Below are 20,842 nucleotides of genomic sequence, written 5' to 3'. Positions count from 1 at the left end.
TAAGGCTGTGGGACTTGATAATATATCACCGCATATTCTGAAGGAAAGTGCCAGAGAGTTGACACCTGCCTTGACATATTTTTTAATATGAGTCTTGCACTTGGTCAAGTTCCTAAAGAGTGCAAGGAGGGCAAGATTGTGCCACTTCATAAAGGAGGTGATCGAACTCAAGCATCAAACTATAGGCCTATCTGTGTGTCAGGTGTTGTGGTTAAGTTGTTGGAGAAGCTTGTGAGAACTAGGATCCAAGGTTGGGTAGACAATGGTATAATCTTTGATGGACAGCATGGATTTGCTAAAGGGAGGTCATGTTTTAGTAATGTACTTACTTATTATAATAAAGTGACTGCTTCCTTGGACAGAGGAGAAGGATACACAGTAATATACTTGGATTTTGCAAAAGCTTTTGATAGAGTACCTCATGATAAGTTGACAGTCAAACTAGAGCAGATGGGGTTGGATATTAGATTAGTGCATTGGATTGGAGACTGGCTGTCTGATAGGTATCAACAAGTTGTGTATGGGGTGCGATATCCAGGAAAAGGAAAGTCACTAATGGAGTGCCTCAGGGGTCTGTTTTAGGGCCATTACTATTTAACTTGTATATTAATGATATTGGCAAAGATTTGGATGGAGATATTCAGTTGTTTGCAGATGATGCAAAGTTAGGACGAACAGTAAAGAGTAGGGAAGATGTTGTGGCCTTGCAAGAAGACTTGAATAAATTGAGTGATTGGGAATGGAAATGGGGATGTGAGTTCAATGTTGCAAAATGTAAGGTTTTAAAATTTGGAAAACAAAGATGGGATGCAGAATTTATGCTTGGTGAGAATATATTGTTGGAAGCAGAGGAAATAAGAGATGTGGGGGTGACAGTGGATAAGGATCTAAAATTTAGGGGACACATCGCCAAAATTGTGAAGACTACACAAAGACTTCTGGGAATGATGCGGAGGACACTGATGTGTAGAAGTAGGGAGATTCTTGTTTCATTATATAAGGCTTTGATTAGGCCACACATGGACTATTGTGCCCAGATTTGGTCACCTGGTTTTCAGAAGGATGAAGAGATGTTGGAAAGGGTCCAAAGGCGACTGGCTAAGGTAGTTTCTGACCTCTATAATGTCGAGTATGAGGAAAGATTGAAAAGATGTAATTTGCAGAGTCTGGTGGAGAGGAGGAAGAGGGGAGATATGATAGAGACCTACAAGTTGGTAAGGGGTTGTTATAAAATCAATGGTGGAGAAGTTCTACAGAGAATAGTGGGAGATCAGGGGAGAACCAGAGGTCATCCCTAGAAACCATATAAAGAGGGTGTGAGTGAATGATTGGAATGCCTTGCCTGAGAGCGTGGTGTCTGCAAGAAGTTTGAGTGTGTTTAAGGCTCGGTATGATGAGATGTGTGTGTGATAAAAGGACCTCCCAGATGAGTCTTTGGCTCCATGAGGTCTTGGGGTAATAATAATGAATAATAATAATAATAATATACCTATCAAACAGCCAATCACTGATCCAACTCAGATGTCAGTTATCCAATTCCATCTGTTTCACTTTATTTAACAGTTTATTGTGTGGGAGTCTATCAAAAGCTTTTGCAAAATTCAAGTACAAAACAGTATATGCATTTCCCCTGTTCAAGGTATTTGTCATCATTTATAAGTACAAGTAAATTAGTAAAACATGACACCCTTTAACTAACCCATGCTGATAACCCCAGAGAATACTGCTGTTATCAACCCAATTCTGTATCCCACTTCTCACCAATCTCTCCAGTACTTTCACCACAACTCCAGATATACAGATTGGCCTATAATTTGAAGGTACAGCCTTATCACCATCATTATACAGTGGAACAATTTTGCTCTCCCTTGGAGCCTGTACTGTTGTAAGACTCTTATTAAAAAGGTATGCCAATAATACTGCTAATTCCCTGGAACATTCCCATAATATGCACAGTGATATGTCATCAAATCCTATTGCCTTATTGACATCAAAGTCGTTTATTTCCTAAAATACCTCCTGCTCTTAGTAAGGAAAACAAAAGTGCAGTATGAGCAGATATTGGCAAATCGGGCAAAGAAAAATCCTAGAGTTTCAGCCATCCTCTCCTAAGCTCATGATTCCACCCTGATCTGGATGAAATGCCCTTATAAATTGATTAATAATACTTCAACAATGTTTTCTGCAGAAGTTACCATTCTACTATTTTCATCCATTAACATCATCTTACCATGATCGTTCTTCCTTCTACTTGCCACATATCTAAAACACTTTTTCTTTGATTTTTCTTTGCCTGATTTGCCAATATCTGCTCATACTGCACTTTTGTTTTCCTTACTAAGTCAGACTCCTGGCTTGTTCTTTATACTCTTTTTGTAACTGATTATTGCCATTATTCATCTTGTTCTCCCTCCAAAGTATCTTATTCTTTAAGATTTCATGCTTAAGCTCCTCATTCATTGATTTTACACCAACCTTATTCAGCCTTTTTGGCCTTTCGAATACATTCACATGTTGATGCTGTTATTTCTTTGTCAGTTCCCAAGCAGCATTTAATTCTTTACCATTCAACTCCTAGTTCCATGCTATACCTCTAATCTGTCTCCTAAGATAGTCATAATCAACAGCCTTATACGAGGGTGGTCTGAAAAGTTCTCGGCATAACAACGAAAAAAACGAATTTATAATTTCAAAATTATTTTTATTATTCAACATAATCTCCCTTAAGACTAATACATTTATTCCAGTGATGCTCCAGTACCATCATCTTGTCCCTGTTGTGGTTCTCAGTAAGATCTGCAATATACCCCTCTACAGCTGTAATCACCTCTTGATTCGAAGATAAATGCTGACCAGTGAGAAGAGTTTTAGTTTTGGGAAGAGAAAGAAGTCAGAGGAAGCCAAATCTGGGGAATAGGGTGGATGTTCCAACAATTCATAGTGCACATTCCCGCAATTTTCCCATTGCCAAAACACCTTTGTGGGCAGGTGCATTGTCCTGATGAAAGATGATTTTTTTTCTTCTGCAAAACCGGGTCTTTTCTCACGAATTTTTTCATCTAGTCTGGTTAAAAGATCAGAATAAAATTCCCCCATTATTGTTTTACCCTTTTGAGAATAATTAATAAACAAAATGCCCTTTAGCATCCCAAAACACAAATGCCATGACATTTTCTAACGATGGAACCGACTTTGTCTTCTTTGAACAACCAGCTTCTGTCCACTGTTTTGACTTACTCTTTGGATTCTAGTGTGTAATAGTGAATCCAAGTCTCATCCATAGTAATAAATTGATGACCAAAATCAGTTTTATTCTTGTTAAAACACTCCTAGCACTGTTCAGAGATTTTCATGGGAGTGCTTTTTTTGATCTACTGAGAACAAGCGCAGCACCCATATTGCGCAAAGCTTTTTCGTTTGCAATTCTTCATGCAAAATAACAATTCTACACATTATTTTGAAATGCCTATAGTCTTAGCAATCTTCCAATACCATGTTGTGCACTTGATTAATGATTTGTGGTGTTGTTACACTTTTTGGACGTCCTTCACGTGGATCATCTTCAAGGTTGGTATGGCCACGTTTAAACTTGGCAGCCCATTTCTTAATTGTCATAAACGAAGGAGAAGAGTGCCCATAAACTTTTATGAACTTCGAATGAATTTCTTTTGCTGTTAAACCTTCTTTTACAAAGAATTTTATAACCGCACAATACTCAATTTTATCCATTTCAAGGGATACAGATAACACTTTTGCTTCAGACAGCTGTATAAAACAAACTACTTGATAGAATGACTTGCAATTTCACATGGATGCTTATGACAGATGTACCAACTTAGAAAAAAAAAATCTTGCCGATAGTGTTGTCATCTATGGTCAAGGCCGAGAATGCTTCAGATCACCCTTGTAATTCGACACATATCCTTTCGTCACAAAAGTCTGCATATGGCTAGCCACAACACCGTGATCACTTCATGATCACTCTTACCAACTGGAGGAAAGTGTGAAACCCCACTCACAATTACATCCTCTAATGAAATGATCAGATCTAAAAGTCCCGATCCTCATATGCCCTCCTTGATATGCTGTCTGAGATATTCCAATCTACACTGCTAATTAAAGTCACCCATTATAATTACCTTTTATTTGTTCATTAATTCAAGTTGTCTATGCATTTCCTCATAACCACTTCCACATTCCCTGATTTATGGCAACATCCAACTAATAAGTCTTCCTGTTAACCACCACCTTAAACCACACTGCCTCCTAACCATTGCCACTGTTTCCCTCTTTCATGTCTATCTTATGTGAACAATTCCCCTGCTATTATCAGCAGCACTCCCCTTCCCTTCTTGTCCTCTCTATGCTCGTGAAAAATACTGTATCCTTCCATTTCTATTCCCGTTAGAATATCATCTTCATTCAATCATGTTTCACTTATTCTAATGCTTTTGGTGCAAATAAACTCAATCAGTGAAACCATTCGATCTCCCTCATTTCTGATACATCTAGCATTTGTAAACAAACACAGTAAATTCATTATTAGTTCATTATTAATATACATATATAATATATTCATTATTATTATTATTATTATTATTATTATTATTATTTGACACCTCCAGGGAGTCCAAAGACTTATCGAGGGAGAGCACCTGCTCTACAATCCACCAACTGACCGCAACTATACCAACGCCATCTACCGCCAACCACCACCACTAGTATTTCCACAGACAATCACAAACATTCATGCCCATTGCGGGATTCGCACCTGCAGTCTTTTGGCTGGAGAGCGGATATACTAACCACTTGACCAGCCAGGCTGGCAAAATTATTAATATAGTCGTTTTAATTATAGTTATTTAACTGGTTTTGTAGGTGCTCATAAAACTCTTCAGAATCCTCTTTTCTACCTTCTTCAGGACATATATCTCTATGATATTTAAGTAGCTTCAATTTTAAAAAAAATTTAACTGTTATAATTCAATCATTTATAAAATTGTACTTTTGTATTATATTTTTCCATTTATTATTATTAAAAAAAATGGGCACTCCACTAGAAGCTCTGATATGCTGGTCCATTCCATTCCAGTTATTCTAATTGACTACCCTTCTCTAACTTCCCAACCCAAGGTGGAATAGAAAAGATGATTTTTTATTGTATCCTGTAAGTAATGACCTAGTGAAATTGTTAAGATACCTACCAAAAGTTTAAATAATTCTCATCATTCTCCCAACACCCTGGATCTTTTTTAACCAGCTCTCCTTCCAAATCCATTGCTGACATTATGTTGAAAGTTTATTTTTCACTTGGTTAGAGTATAATAAAATTAGTTTAATCCTTTATCCAAGTGTGAGCAAACAAAGTTTGCACCTGAAAGTATCTTCAGGACTAGGGTAAGGTGGTACAACACCAGGACAACTCATTGCAAAGGTGGAGAAAGCTACCAACACTCCTATCTCAGTATCTCCTATAATGCAAAACACATCTCATTGCGGATATGTCTAATGTTATGCATTAAGGGAAGGGCCACTACCCAGACTAGTTTCGATCTTTATTGAGGTCTCTTCAGTGGGAGCCAGGCCCAAGTGGAGATACCAGGCAGAAGCATTAGCAGGTCATCTCTACCTATAGGAGTTGCCAAATGGTGTGCCACCCTTTTTTAATAAATTACTCTGGATTTAGAGAAAGATGTTGAAAGTTTATTTTTCACTTTCTCCACCTTTGCAACGAGTTGCCCTGGTGTTGTACCACCTTACCCCAGTCCTGAAGATACTTTCAGGCGCAAACTTTGTTTGCTCACACTTGGATAAAGGATTAAACTAATTTTATTATACTCTAACCAAGTGAAAAATAAACTTTCAACATCTTTCTCTAAATCCAGAGTAATTTATTAAAAAAGGGTGGCACACCATTTGGCAACTCCTATAGGTAGAGATGACCTGCTAATGCTTCTGCCTGGTATCTCCACTTGGGCCTGGCTCCCACTGAAGAGACTTCAATAAAGGTCGAAACTAGTCTGGGTAGTGGCCCTTCCCTTAATGCATAACATTAGACATATCTGCAATGAGATGTGTTTTGCATTATAGGAGATACTGAGATAGGAGTGTTGGTAGCTTTCTCCACCTTTGCAATGAGTTGTACCACCTTACCCCAGTCCTGAAGATACTTTCAGGTGCAAACTTTGTTTGCTCACACTTGGATAAAGGATTAAACTAATTTTATTATATTATTGCTGACATTAGTTCTCCTCTTTGCAACTTTGTCCATAACCTTGCCTATGTTTGTTTCTCTTTTCTACAGATCATCCTTCCTTCTCCTGGCCAATGTCAACATTATACCTAAGGCTAAAATTTCTAAAATAGTTCATCCAATCGGGATGAACTATGAGATTTCTACGCCGGTTTTCCACAATCTAATTATTGCTTCTGCTCTGCTGATCCAAGCATTTGCTCTAATCTAATAGAGGAAATTATTACTGCTGGGATAAGTGTCTGTATTCTCCCATCTGCAAAAAATCCCCACCCCTGATCTAAGCCTCAGTTTTCCAATAAATGTGCGAGAGCAATCTGAGCTAAAAATGCAGCATTCACTCAATGACTCAAGGTCTCACAATCTGGTCCCTTGCTAAGAGTAATAAGAAAAACTTCTATTCTACTATGTTTTCACACTTCTCCCTCTTTCTCTCTCTCTCTCTCTCTCTCTCTCTCTCTCGTCTTGATGGAACAATGGCAAGATCTCCTAAAGATAAGACAGACTGTGAAGCACTGTAGTCTTCTGATCCAATACCTGTTTAGATGATCAAAGCAAATCTCTTCCTACTAATTCATCCCCAGTATTCTTCTTCGACAATATCAGCAGTATCAGTAATATTGATAACATTAAGAATGCACTGTGACCCACATAACGAAGATGAGCTTGTGCTACAAAATTAAAAAAAATCTTGCATTGCTTTTACTATCGTATTCATCTGTTATTATCCAAAACACTTCCTAAATTCCAAATCTGCCAACATTAGAATATTTTTCTCACATCTGGGGGTGGTGCACCTAAAACCATCCTCACAATGACAGATTGTATCTAGAAGTGTATGTAGAGGCTTAAGTGCTGTGAGGACATCATGTTGGAGGCTTAATGGATTTTTTACAACACACAAAAAGAATTAAAATAGAATTTAATACTTCCTATATTTCGTCCTAGTCACTAGGACATCTACGGGGATTACAAAAACAGTTAATGTAACATACACACAAATAATAAACAATACTGAGCCCAACCACGTGGGTGACACTAAAGTCCTATCTAGTTGAAGCGCCCTCTAAGGGCAGTAGTAAGTGGCCTGGAATGTAAGGTGGGACCTCTGGTGATGAGTGTTTCCCAAATCTTCGGAAGCTTAATGCAACTGTATTTATTCAGATTTGGTTGGTTTTTGAGAGCTGCTGCTGCTTCCAAGAAAAGTCTCTCTTTCTTGAATTTGCTGTGGTGGAGCATGGTGGTTTTCTTCCAAGATACCCTGTGGGTGGTATCCAAAACATGGTCAGCCAAGCCTGAATGGCCATAGTTGTGTTTGCAGATGTAAGACTTGTGTTCCTCTAAGCGGATGGATGCTGATCTGCCTGTCTGTCCAAAGTAAGCCAGCTTACAGGAACAGGGTACTTTGTAAACTCCAGGCAGAGAGAGAGGAGGGAGCTGATCTTTCGTAGAACAGATAAGGGTAGCAAGTTTCTGGTGGGGCTTATATGCTGTGTGTAGGTTGTACTTTTTTAGTATTTTGGCTATTTTTTCAGATGTACCACAGATGTAGGGTATGGTGATGGCATTTTTAAATTCTTGTTGACGAGAAGGACGGGGAATGGGGGGGGGTTGATTATTTTTTTGATACTGTGATCACTGTAGCCATTGGAGAGGAAAGTGTTGTGTATGTGGTTAAGCTCAGTAGTGAAGGCGGTTCCACTGGAACAAAGATTGTGGGCTCTCTTGGTAAGAGTTTTAATAATGCCAAATTGTTGAGAGGGGTGGTGGTGGGAGAGTTTGTGAATGTATCTGCCTGTGTGTGTGTGTGGATTTTCTGTATACAGTGAAGGCAAGTGTATCATTAGGCAGGCGGGTGACTAAGGTGTCTAGGAAGGGTAAGCAATTGTTCTTTTCCTTTTCCATAGTAAACTGGATTCTTGGATGTAGGCTATTGAGATGACTGAGGAAGGAGTCTAATGTGTCTGGGCCATGAGGCCAAATGGAGAACACATCATCTACATATCTTAGCCAGATAGAAGGTTTGAGTGGGGCTGAGTCAATGGCTCGTTTTTCGAAATCTTCCATATAGAAATTGGCAAGGGGGGGTGAGAGGGGGGGAACCCATGGCAGTTCCCTCTATCTGCTTGTAGATTTTGTTCTTCCAAGAGAAATACCCAGAGTTAATGGCAAAGGAAAAGAAATCTAAGATGTCAGAGGGAAAAACGTTTTCTAAGAGAGATAAGGTGTCAGTTAAGGGAATATTGGTAAACAAAGAGGAGATATCAAAGCTTACCAATATGTCTGTTTTATTCAAGGTTAAATTTTCTGTGAGAGCTTTAAAGTGGGTAGAGTTTTTTATAAAGGAAGTGGATCTTCCGGTGAGGGGAGTCAGAGAGTTGGCCAGCTGTTTAGACAGTCTATAGCAAGGTGCATATTGGTGGCATCTACTATAGGCCTGAGTGGGGAATTGGGTTTGTGGATTTTTGGTAAACCGTAAATTTGGGGGAGATGGGAGCGGAAAGGTTTAAGTTTTTTCGTGACGTCAGGGGAGCCAGGAAGATACTTTTTTAAGTAAGATTTTTAATTTCTTAACTTTTATTTTTGTGGGGTCATGTTCTAGCGGGATGTAAGTAGCACGATCGCGGAGTATAATGTTCATTTTACGATTGTATTCACTGGTGTTAAGAACGACTGTGGCATTACCCTTATCCGCTCTAGTGATGACGATACTTTTTTCTTTCTGTAATTTCAGGAGAGCAGTGCGTTGGGCATAAGATAAATTACTTTTTGGCGGCGATGAATGAGCGAGGATGTTAGCTATGTCAAGTCTAATGTTATTGGCTATCTCTGACGGTAAGCAATCGATCCCCCATTCGATGTTAACCATTACGTCAAGCACCGGCACTTCTTTTGGAGCGACGGCAAAATTACGTCCGAGGCAAAGGGCGCTGACGGCATCGTCGTTGAGCGTTTTGGAAGAGTGGTTTATTACTGTATGGAGCGGTTGAATTTGTGGTTGTGGTTTGTCTTTAACCAGGTTGTTATATTTCTTGACTTGTTTATTTTTTATTTTTTTGAAATTCTCTCTGTGCGAAAGTTTCCGAAATACGGAGAGAATCGACCAAAGTTCAGGGTTAAGAACGGTGGAGAGCTCTGAATGTAAGTAATGTAAGGTATCTTGGAAGAAAACCACCATGCTCCACCACAGCAAATTCAAGAAAGAGAGACTTTTCTTGGAAGCAGCAGCAGCTCTCAAAAACCAACCAAATCTGAATAAATACGGTTGTATTAAGCTTCCGAAGATTTGGGAAACACTCATCACCAGAGGTCCCACCTTACATTCCAGGCCACCTACTACTGCCCTTAGAGGGTGCTCCAACTAGATAGGACTTTAGTGTCACCCACGTGGTTGGGCTCAGTATTGTTTATTATTTGTGTGTGTGTTACATTAACTGTTTTTGTAATCCCCGTAGATGTCCTAGTGACTAGGACGAAATATAGGAAGTATTAAATTCTATTTTAATTCTTTTTGAGTGTTGTAAAAAATCTATTAAGCCTCTAACATGATGTATCTAGAAGAGAGTTATTTATTCAATAGATAACTCTTCTCTCAATGATCCTGTTTAATCATTTTCCATGAATGATCTGTTTCTGAACTATGTTTTTTCTACAGGTATTTCCATTGAAATTGCTGCAATGAACTAGCTTCCACTATTCCTCCACTTTCCTCTAATCATTTACAAACATGGTTTAAAAATAATCATAATTTACAATTATGAATCTTTTTACAATTGTTTCTCTATTTTAATATATCATTAGTTTCTGGTTTCGTAACATGTATATCAGCATCTGTGATGTGCCCGTTATTAATATTATTATTATAAAAATAAATGTAAACCATTTGAAATCGATGTATTTATTAGATTCTGATACTTTGCAATAATTTTTAATCTTCTGCAATAATATAAAATTGGCAAGTGTTGAGATATTTGTTATGTTTTGTGAAGACATTCCATTTGTGCTAACAAGACAATGCGTTAGCTATTATACGTAACTTCATACACATGTGTGCATGCTCGCCAAGGAGTTTGATGGGAGATCAACAGCTGAGAGAGAGCATTTGGTATCTTGGGTAACAAGGAAAACAAGTAGAGAGCTAATGGAAATTTGAGAATGGCAACTGGAGAATTTTGTTCTTAGGAAGTTTTTAAGTTTTGTGTGATAGTCAGGAAAATATTAATACAAGATTCCAAAAAGGAATCATAGAACTGTGAGTCTTTAAACCGTAGGAGTTGAGACTGTCAACAAATATTTAGTAAACAAAAGAAAATATTGCAGTCGGTATGGACCACTAATTGAATGTTCGAGGAAAAACTGAATAGAAAATTTCATCTTCTCTTAAGAACATTGGATTACTATGGAAAAGGCACTTGGTGAAATTTGAAACTGTAAAGTGGTTTAACATGAAGAGCTCTACTTAGATCTGTTGTTTTTGAAGTAGTAGAATAACTTTTTTTTTTCTCTGGTACAAAAATTAGTAAATTGTGCATCAAATTGAACTGCAAGAGGTAAGAGTATTTATACTTCAGTGAGACAGGAGGAATAATATTGCTCATGGAAAAGAAGAAGAAAATTTTTATATTTTTGGAAAGGGCCAAACATGAAAACTGATTCTGATGACCATTTATTTTTGTTATTGTAAAAACAAGGTGTTTAGTCTGGTAGACATGATTAAGTATATGTCAAACAATTCCAATAATAGAATGAGTCAGAGAATGAATGATTTTAATATTTTTGGATTAGGAAATCTCTAAAGTGTAGGTTTATTTTAAAAGGCCTGGGATCCAGTTAATTTTGTAGTTATTTATGTAATTTTATTTAAAGTATATATATTGTTTTAGTTTCATTAAATATATTTTTTTTTATTTGGTCTTGAGTCAGTGATTTTCTGGATTCTAAAAGAAATAGTCACTGCACCAATCGGAATTGAACCCTTGTGTAATTAATAAGCACTCAATGTCAAACAAAAATCTCTTATGAATAAAAATAAAAACAAACTCTTTACAACGTGCAGCACCTGGTCAACATCAATATACTGTTCAACTGCTAATTCACTGAACCGCCTTCTCATCCTCTTCCTTCATTCCATATACCTCTATCCTTTTGTACTGTTTTATCCAAACCACTTTCCCCAATGCATGTAACCTTCAACTCTTCAAGAAAAACATCATCAGATTCCTTTCTTCTCTCTGATCAACTACCCACACGTGGGAATTACATGTTATAGGTCTTGAGACTTCTCAAAGATGTGAAGTTTATATATAAAAAAAAAAAAAGTGCCTGAGAAAAGTGCTGGCCTGGTTGGCCGAGTGGTTAGCATATCCGCTCTCCAGTCAAATGGCTGTGGGTTCGAATCCTGCCATGGGCATGGATGTTTGTAATTGTGAAAATACTAGTAGTGCTGGTGGGCAGTAGATGGGGGGGTTGTTGTAGATGATGATGGTAGTTGCAGTTCACTGTAGTTGGTGAATTGAGTGGTGGATATAGAGAGCTGTAGAGTAGGTGCCCTTCCTCAATGAGTCTCTGGACTCCTTGGAGGTGTCATAATAATAATAATAATAATAATAAAGACTGAAATATAAGATCTAACAATACTCAAGTCTTGACAAATATTTGACTGATTTGGAAGAAACCTGTTGATGATAATATCACCCTGTAGAATCACACTGCTGGTCAAAGTCCTTCCCCAAATTTTTTCACTCTTCTCTATGATAGGACAATCTCATTCAGTGGTTTCCTGCTCTTTCTATGATTTCATCTCCCCACCTCATCCTCTGTTCAACAAATCTGAACAACATTAAAATATTTTTGGGAATCCAAACTCGAGTAAGCACCATCTCTATATCATCTTTCATCCTCATTACATAGCCAGCCCACTTTAATTGTCTGGCTTTTCAAATAACATCAATGATTTTGGTTACTTGTCTAATGTCTGGAAATTTTTTACATTCTATGCAGATAAACATTTAATTTCCAAGATACTTCTCACTATTGTTCATTTTTCTATCAAAGACCAAGTTTACACAACACATATCAATGTGGGCAATATAATGACATCCAGCAACTTCATTTAAAAGAAATGGACCAATCTCCAGTAATTATTCCATGCCTTAATTACTCTTGATTGTATTTCTAGGTCATGCCTATTGTTTAAGGACATTATTTTTCTCAGATAGGTAAACTCTGGCACAAATTCAATGTTGATGCCATCTAGCAAGATAGGAATTTTTAACCTGCTAGTAATGAGTTATGTTCTTGTGGAATTTATTCCAAGTCCCACCAGTTTGCTTGCATTGTTCAGTTAATTTATCATCTCCATCAATTCAGTGTGGTTTTCTGAAATTATGAGAATAGCATCAGATATTGAGAAATAGTATCAGAAATAACTTGTGAGAATCTATTCTCACAATTTATTCTCAGAAATTGTTGATAGGAAGTTAGTAATGTAACTTATCATTACATTATTATTGTATCAGGATATATATCAAGAATTTGATGATGATGATAAATTTATGCAATACAGATTTTAAGAAAGAATTACCCAACAGGAAAACAGTTCTGAAATTTTTGAGAAATAAATACTTACCATAGAGAGTATGCAATGCAGAGAATATACTGCTTATGAGTACTACATTTGATCATTTTAAGAAAATATGAACAAGTTGTTAGTTTTTCTTTTAGGTAGTGAGTGCAATTATGTGATATAGACTTGACTGATGAATAAGAATGGGGTCATCCAAATCACATATGTGAAATTACAATGAAACTTATGGGACAGATATGGGAAATAGAGAGGATACAGATGTTTTAAATGAAATTAAGCAGGAGATGCACAAGAAGTTACTACAGCAAAAACAAAAAACAGGAGATAGGTAGTGAGCAACAGAATGAAAGCCATAAAGTTAGAAAATTAATAGAACTAGTGTGGAAATAAAAATTAGAATATTAAAAGAGGTATAAAGCAGACTAAAGGGGATCCAAGGAAATTTTTCTGTTATATGACTAGCAAGGAAATATAATGATTGTGAGGAATGACTTACTAGTTGGGGTTAGTACTATGATTATTAGTACAGCGAATATTATTATTATTATTATTATTATTATTATTATTATTCAGGCATCTGTGGAGTCAAAAGACTCATCGTGGGACGTCCTTTCTAAGAAACACAAGTCTATCAAGGCTCATCGAGGGAGGTCCCTCCTAGGAAACACAAAGTCTATCATACCACTCCTTAAATGCATTGATCATTCTCGCTCTCACCACTCTATCAGGCAATGCATTCCATGGTTCAACCACCCTCCATGCAAAGAAACCACTCCTCACCCTCTTGCTCAGATGTTTCCTTTCGTCACTTCCAGGGATGGCTCCTTGTCATGACTCCTTCCTGCTGTTCAACCAAGTGAAAGAACTCCCCAGTGTCAACACTGTAACCACCTCTCAACAGTTTAAAAGTCTCAATCATATCACCTCTCCTTCTTCTATCCACCAAACTCTGCAGTCCACACTCCCTCAGATGATCCTCATAACTAACATTGTACAGTCCTGGCACCATCTTTGTTATCTGCCTTTGTACCCTTTCCACAGTTAATTTATCCCCTTCAAATCCTGGGGACCAGATCTGAGAACAATAGTCTAAGTGTGGTCTGATCAGAGTCTTATACAATGGAATGATAACCATTTTATTCCTGCAGGTCAGTGTCCTTCTCATTATTGCAGCAATCCTCTGTGTTAACTTCACTACCTTTGCAATATGTCCCCTAAATTTTGGGTTTCTATCAATCATCAACCCCAGATCTCTTGTTTCCCCTACTTCCTCCAGTTTAACTCTTCCCATAGAGTATGCAGCGTCCCAAACCTCAAGACCTTACATTTTGCTGCATTAAACTGACATCCCCATTCATTTGCCCATCTATCTAGCTTATTCAAATCCTCTTGCAGGGCTACCACATCTGCATTATTACTAATAGCCCTTCCCAGCTTCGCATCATCCGCAAATAACTGAATATCCCCTTGCAATCCACGGACAATGTCAATGCTAAAACTACTTTCTAACCACTCTGCTGAGATATTTCCCAGTGACAACATAGATGGCATTTCTAATGAAGTGAGAAATTAAAGAATTGAATGTGTTCAGAATATTAAGTAATTTGGATATTAATAGCATTGTGTGACTATGGGATTTAAAGGAGATTTGCTAGAGAATTAACATCACCCAAAGCTGATATATAATTATAAGCTACTTGATATTTCTGAAATATTAGCTGTACTTGAAAATTTGGTTGGGAAGCTGATTTTGCCCAGACTGCAGCATAGGAAATTAGATTGCTTATATCTAACAAAGCATGTTAGATAATAAGGTAACAGATGGGAGAGGAGAGGCACTGGCTGATAAATAGATAAAAGTATTTGTGTATATCGAAGAACAGTGGACTTTTCACATTTGGTTCCATATGAACAGATAGGAGAATTATCAAGAATGTTGCTGCTGTGATAGTTCTAGAAGAGAATTTAATGAAATGGTAGCACAGGCAGCTTAATGCTGATGTGACATTAATTCAATGTAGCTAAGGCTTTAATTTTTTGTTTATGTAAATCCCACTGACACAGGTTGTAACCCAATTGAACATTAGTATCACGAGTATATTAAATGACAGACAATTCAGAAACCCTGCTCTAGAATTAAACATGAAACTTTTACAAGCCTCATCAAGTCTCTGATAAGCAGAGTAGTGTAGGTGATGAAATTCACAGTGGATAGTTCTCCGGTCTCTGAAGCACGTGTCGGGTGATTTGAGCAGTGGTAGGGAAAAGTGTTTTTTAAACGGTGTAGAGTGTGAATTCTTTTGTGAATTGTGCTGCATTTTTTTCTTAGTAACACAAATGTTATTTAGTGGTTCTGCTTTTGGAGTTTCATTGTTACCGAGAAGGCGAGGTCACAGTCGACAGCATTGCGGTGCAAGAGAAGATAAGTTTTCGCTATCTAGTATAGTTGAATATAGCGTTATATATATATGTATATATGTGTGTGTGTATATATATATATATATATATATATTAAGGTTACCAAGTAATTTTATAAACTTGGTTATTTTACTCCTAATCCCAAGCAAGCAAACAGTTAAGTTTGAGCCTGAACGTAGTTCAAGTCTAAAGGTGGTGCAACACTAGGGCAATTCATTGTAAAGGTGGGTAAAGCTCTGATCACTATTCTTAGTATTTTCCATAATGTAAAGCACATTTCACTAAGAGATGTACACTGCAATACATTATGGGTGGGGTCACTACCCAGACCGGTTTCAACCTTTTTTGTGGTCTCCTCAGTGAGTAGCTAGACCCTAAATACCAAGGTTTTGGTAATACAGAGCCTTATCAACTTTACCTATACAAGTTGTTACAAGGTGTTTGTATTTTGAATAATCTCTGGAGGAGATATGGATGTAAATAAGTTTTCTTACCTTGGGAATAATGTATATTAGGGTTACCAAGTAATTTTATAAGCTTGGTTATTTTACTCCTAATCCCAAGTAAGCAAACAGTTAAGTTTGCGCCTGAACGTAGTTCATGTCTAAAGGTGGTGCAACACCAGGGCAACTCATTGTAAATTTATATATAAATTCATTTATATATATATATATATATATATATATATATATATATATATATATATATAATAGATAGATTCAATTATTCATTGTAGGAAATATCTCTTTGGTTTTCTTCCATACATAAAAGGATGGATTTAGCTGTCTGTTCTTCCTTTTATGCATGGAAGAACACCAAAGAGACATTTCCTACAACAGAACCAGGGCCAGCGCTCTCTCTAGCCACGTTCTCTTTTCCATCAACTCGGATGAAGGCCGCCAACATCTTATAGACTGGCCACAAACTTCTAATATCCATGTGTGCTATGATGAACTTGAAAGAAGAATAATTGAATCTAGAGAAATATCACTTGATTCATCTCATATTAATAACAGCCTTAGCTACAATATTTCTGATGCACATATTGCCACTGTCCAATATTGGCGCACTCGTGTCAGCTCATGCACGTAGTCAACTTCAGTTGGAACTCAAGCACGCATTCCTGTTTTTAAATGTACTTGTGTGTTTTATACTAGATCTGTTAATGTATTTTATCATGTCTCTGTTATTTTTTATTTAATTCTTTGCCTGTGATACCTGAAGAAGTTGAATTTCAACAAAACTAGTCATATCTTAACATTAAACTTTTCTTTCTCGGTATAGAGTCATTTAAATTCATTTTTATATACATTTTCTACCGAGTAAATTATGATTGATAAGATATATATATATATATATATATAGAAGAGAATACAATTTAGAAACACATATTGCATTTATTGGCTTTGAAAAAGCATCTGACAAAGTTAAAAGAAACATATTATTTAACATATTAAAAGAAAGACAAATACCAAATAATATCCTAAAAGCTATCACAAGTATATATGAAAGGAATCAAATACAAATAAGATTAAATTACGAGCTATCATATACGAGAGATATAAACCAAGGGGTCTGACAGGGATGTCCCCGCTCAGCAACTCTTTTTAATATCTACTTAAATGAAATAATAATAAAATGGAATAAAAATTTACATCAAGGAATTAAACTTTCTCCTACAGTAAACTTAAACACTCTCCTCTTTGCCAACGATAATTGTTGGCAAAGAGGAGAGTGTTTAAGTAATAATAATTACAAATTCTGAAGATAAACTACAGAAAGCTATTTTAGATCTAAATGAGATATCCAAAGATTATGGTATGATAATATCAACAGAAAAATCAAAAACTATGGCCTTTAAAGGACAAGATCCAGCAAGAACTAAAATAGTAATAGATAACAAGATCTTAGAACAGGTGAATTCATTTAACTACCTAGGATGTATGATCGATCACATATGAAAATGAAAAAGACATAAATGTAAAAATTGCAAAATATTTAAAAATAACAGGTGTAATTAACTCTATATTTAAACCAAACCTAGTTCAAAAGCAAACCAGACTAAAAGTATACAATACATTAGCCCTACCAGTCTTAATGTAAGGAAGCGAAATCTGGACAATAAAACAAAAAGACAAACAAAGATTAACAACAGCAGAAATTAAGTTTATGAGAAAAACTGCAAAGTATACTGTTACGTCTCGTTCTTTCCCTTGTTTCTGTTCTTTATCTCACTCTTGTTATAATTTATTATATCTTATTTATTATACTTCCTACACTTAAGTTCCCTATCTTATATTATCCTTTCTTTTGCTCCTAAGTCGACTGTGCTATTGTTATATCTCTTATCTAGCCCTTGTTATAACTTGTACTTTCTTTCTATTCTTTATTTTCTATTATATTTATCCTATATTCCTGCGTATCAGAGATTTCGTTTCTGACAAATTTATTTTAGAACAACTGCGCCAGCCGGTAACTAATTCCTGATACTTAATTGATTATCTTGGTAACATTAGTTAACATAGGGATCACATGGTGAGCAGTCGTTGCTCCCTTCTCTACCTTGCATAAACTGTTCCCCCTCACTCACACAGGTCCGAAAGTTTTTATAAGTGGTAGGTCAGTCTCAGAACAACAGAACTTATAAACTTTGGTTTAAAAGAATACATTTATTATAGCACAAGAAAAGATACACGTTTGATCAGAGATTCTAAATATACTTGAAATAATAACTTCATTACTATATTACCCGCTTGTTCAGAATTGAAAGTCTGAATCCCCCCCCCCTTTTTAGATTAAGTGATCCAAAATTTCATTCTCTAAGCTTAAGTATTTCAACTAGATATCTCTGCATTACAATTAAGCTCAAACTCGATTCATCTTTACAGAATTAATCAATACTCATTTTCTATATACAATTGTAAGTAAGGTTTACACATGGCATATCAAATTCACACTATTTTAAACTCTAACATGGAAGACAAAGTTCAACTCTGTCAAGTTTCTATGCCCCACACTTTAAGTGTAAGTCAGGCTAACATTCAATACCACAGCTATTAGCTTCTTCCTAACAAACTGTTCAAGAGTTATGTTCCCTTTTCGGCACAAATTTAGAATAGCACAAGTCTTCTTGACACAGACAATAGGTCCAACACAGTCACTAAGACACTATGAGCAAACAAATGCATGGAGCTCTTCAAATCCTTGCTCCCTTTTTTTTTCTTTACGTTTTCAATTATATAAGATAGATAAAAAGGTTGTACATTACCATCTTAGTTCTATGGCTACTGCGACTTACTTATTTCTTCTTCAAAGATTGTTCTTCACTGACTTTACATTGGTGTGGTTCACCAATGGCTCCTTATTGAAAATCTGGCTTCATTCCACAGGTAGCTTTGTTCAACTCGGTTATAACAGCAACCGGGAGATTGTTGCTGGTCACCAACGACAAGCTTCCTCAGCTATCCAGGCTCGAACAGGAATGCAGGAACAGAAAAACAAGAGAGAGCGTTTGAACCATGCGCCTCTCCTTATATCTTCCTTGTGGTCGCCCTCTCTCGTTGTCTACGTCATGCACTTAGCTATAGCCGATTGGTTACTTTAACTCTGAACTGTTTAACATGGTTCTAAAACACAGTTTTCCTTAGCTTATTTTACAACAATAATTTTAGCCAAATTGACATACCTTTGAATCATAATATGTACAGTACTCCGTCATCCCTGTTCTTTTAAGTATAAGCATGTCCTTTCCTTAAGTTTCTATTCTCTCTATGTTGGGTTGGAAACAAATGACCCACTATCCGTAGGCCAGTTATTTCTGACACAACAATACCCTATTTATGATAATAGAAAAAATTAAAAAATATAAACATAAATGGATGGAACATGTTCAAAGAATGAAAACAGAAAGATTACCAAAACAAGCCATTAGGAAAAAGAAAACCAGGACATCCTCTTAAACGATTCAACGATGACTTCTAAGGCCGGAACAGGCCATGCTAGGCCTAAATCTTTGCTATGCATGATGATGATGATATATATATATGTGTGTGTGTGTGTTTATATTTAGTGTTTATTTATATATATATATGTGATACAGTGTTCATATATATTTTTAGCGATTAGTTTAGTAGTTATTTACTTGGCAATAAGGAAATTCATGAATTAGATATTTCGATAACCGACCTAGTTGCTTCAGGGATGGGAAATGAATGTCGGGACATGAGTAGTGTGATAGGAGAGAATGACAGCAAAGTATGAATGAGAAAGTAAGAGTCAGGAGTGTCGAAGGCTTGAATAACTGTGAAGTTTACAGAGATGGTTTTAATTGGATAAATGAATGGCGAGTAAGAGTGACTAACTTGCAGAGAGGGATAGATGAGCTGAAAGAGGTGGTGGAATGTCATGTGAACGAGATGAGAAGTATAAAAGATGAGATTAGGAGAATGGAAGAGATGTATGCAAGGCGAATCAGAGTAGGAGTGAGGGAAAGTTTTGGGAATGATAGAAGAAGAGAGAATAGGAGAGAATGGGAACAGTAGAAGAGAGGAAATGAGAGAGAGTTATGTGAATGATAGAAGAGGAGAGAATGGGAACAGCAGAAGAGAGGGAATGAGAGAGAGCTCTGGGAATGATAGAAGAGGAGAGATTAGAATAAGTGGAAGAGAGGGAACGAGAGAGAGTTATGGGAATGATAGAGGAGAAAATGGAAACAGTTGGAGAGAGGGAATGGTAAGAGGTGTAATATATGGTGACTCAATGATCTGTGATGTGCAAGACAGGATGCGTGAAAAGTGTTTGCCTGGAGGAACAATAGAAGAGATTCTTGCTTGAGGGAGTACAAAACAAGATGAAGAGAGGAAAGATAGTGTGCATGTTGCCTAGGTATGATAGTGACGAGCTGAGCAGAAGAGCAGTAATATTGAATAACATAATAGCTAGAAAGTGTCAGAAGAGAGGATTGGAATATGTGGATGCTTGGAGAGCATTTGAGGGCAGAGAGAAATTGTATGCGAGAGACAACTTGCATTTGAATGAGGAAGGACGTAGGCATCTGGAGAGATTGCTGCTCTGAATGAGTCAGTGTGTCAATGCAGGGGAAACTAGAATATCCAAGGTGGATGGTAGCAGGAGTGGCCTCTTGTGGGAAAAGGTACTTGGGAGAAGGGGAACAACATCACGTAATACTGAGCCCAGGGGAGTCTAGAGGGGGATAATACTGGGTATAGAAATAGTGGAATTTTTATGCTTTATACTAATGCCAGGAGTATCCAAAATAAAGGAGAGGAATTAGTGGAGCTGATAGCATAAACATGGCCAGAGATTATTTGGATCACTGAGATGTGGTTGACAGAAGAGGATATAATAACAAGAACAGAAGTAGCAGGGTACAGCATTTTTCGGCAGGATAGCAAGGAAAAGCGTGATGGTGGAGTACTGCTTATGATAAGTGATGATTTATGTTCTCTAAGAGTGGAGGTTTTGGAAGGCAGTGACACTAATGATTTTGAAAGCATATGGTGTGAGGTAGAGATAGGCAAGACGGGATATTTAGTAAGGTGTTGCTACAAACCAAGGAGCACAGA

General features: G+C 36.8%; 1 protein-coding gene across 3 annotated transcripts in view; it reads right to left on the bottom strand.

Annotated features, from left to right (window-relative positions):
* Nucleotides 1-20,842, bottom strand: part of LOC150092751 (short transient receptor potential channel 4-like) — a 443,103-nt gene that overhangs the window by 387,115 nt on the left and 35,146 nt on the right. The gene's annotated exons all lie outside the window — the stretch shown is intronic.

The sequence above is a fragment of the Typopeltis vanoorti genome, chromosome 25 (genome assembly GCF_054136105.1).
Source record: "Typopeltis vanoorti isolate ZY-2024b chromosome 25, IOZ_Tvanoo_1.0, whole genome shotgun sequence".
Classification (NCBI taxonomy): Eukaryota; Metazoa; Arthropoda; class Arachnida; order Uropygi; family Thelyphonidae; genus Typopeltis; species Typopeltis vanoorti.
The sequence above is the reverse complement of the archived record's forward strand: the minus strand, read 5'-3'. Positions and strand labels throughout refer to the sequence as shown.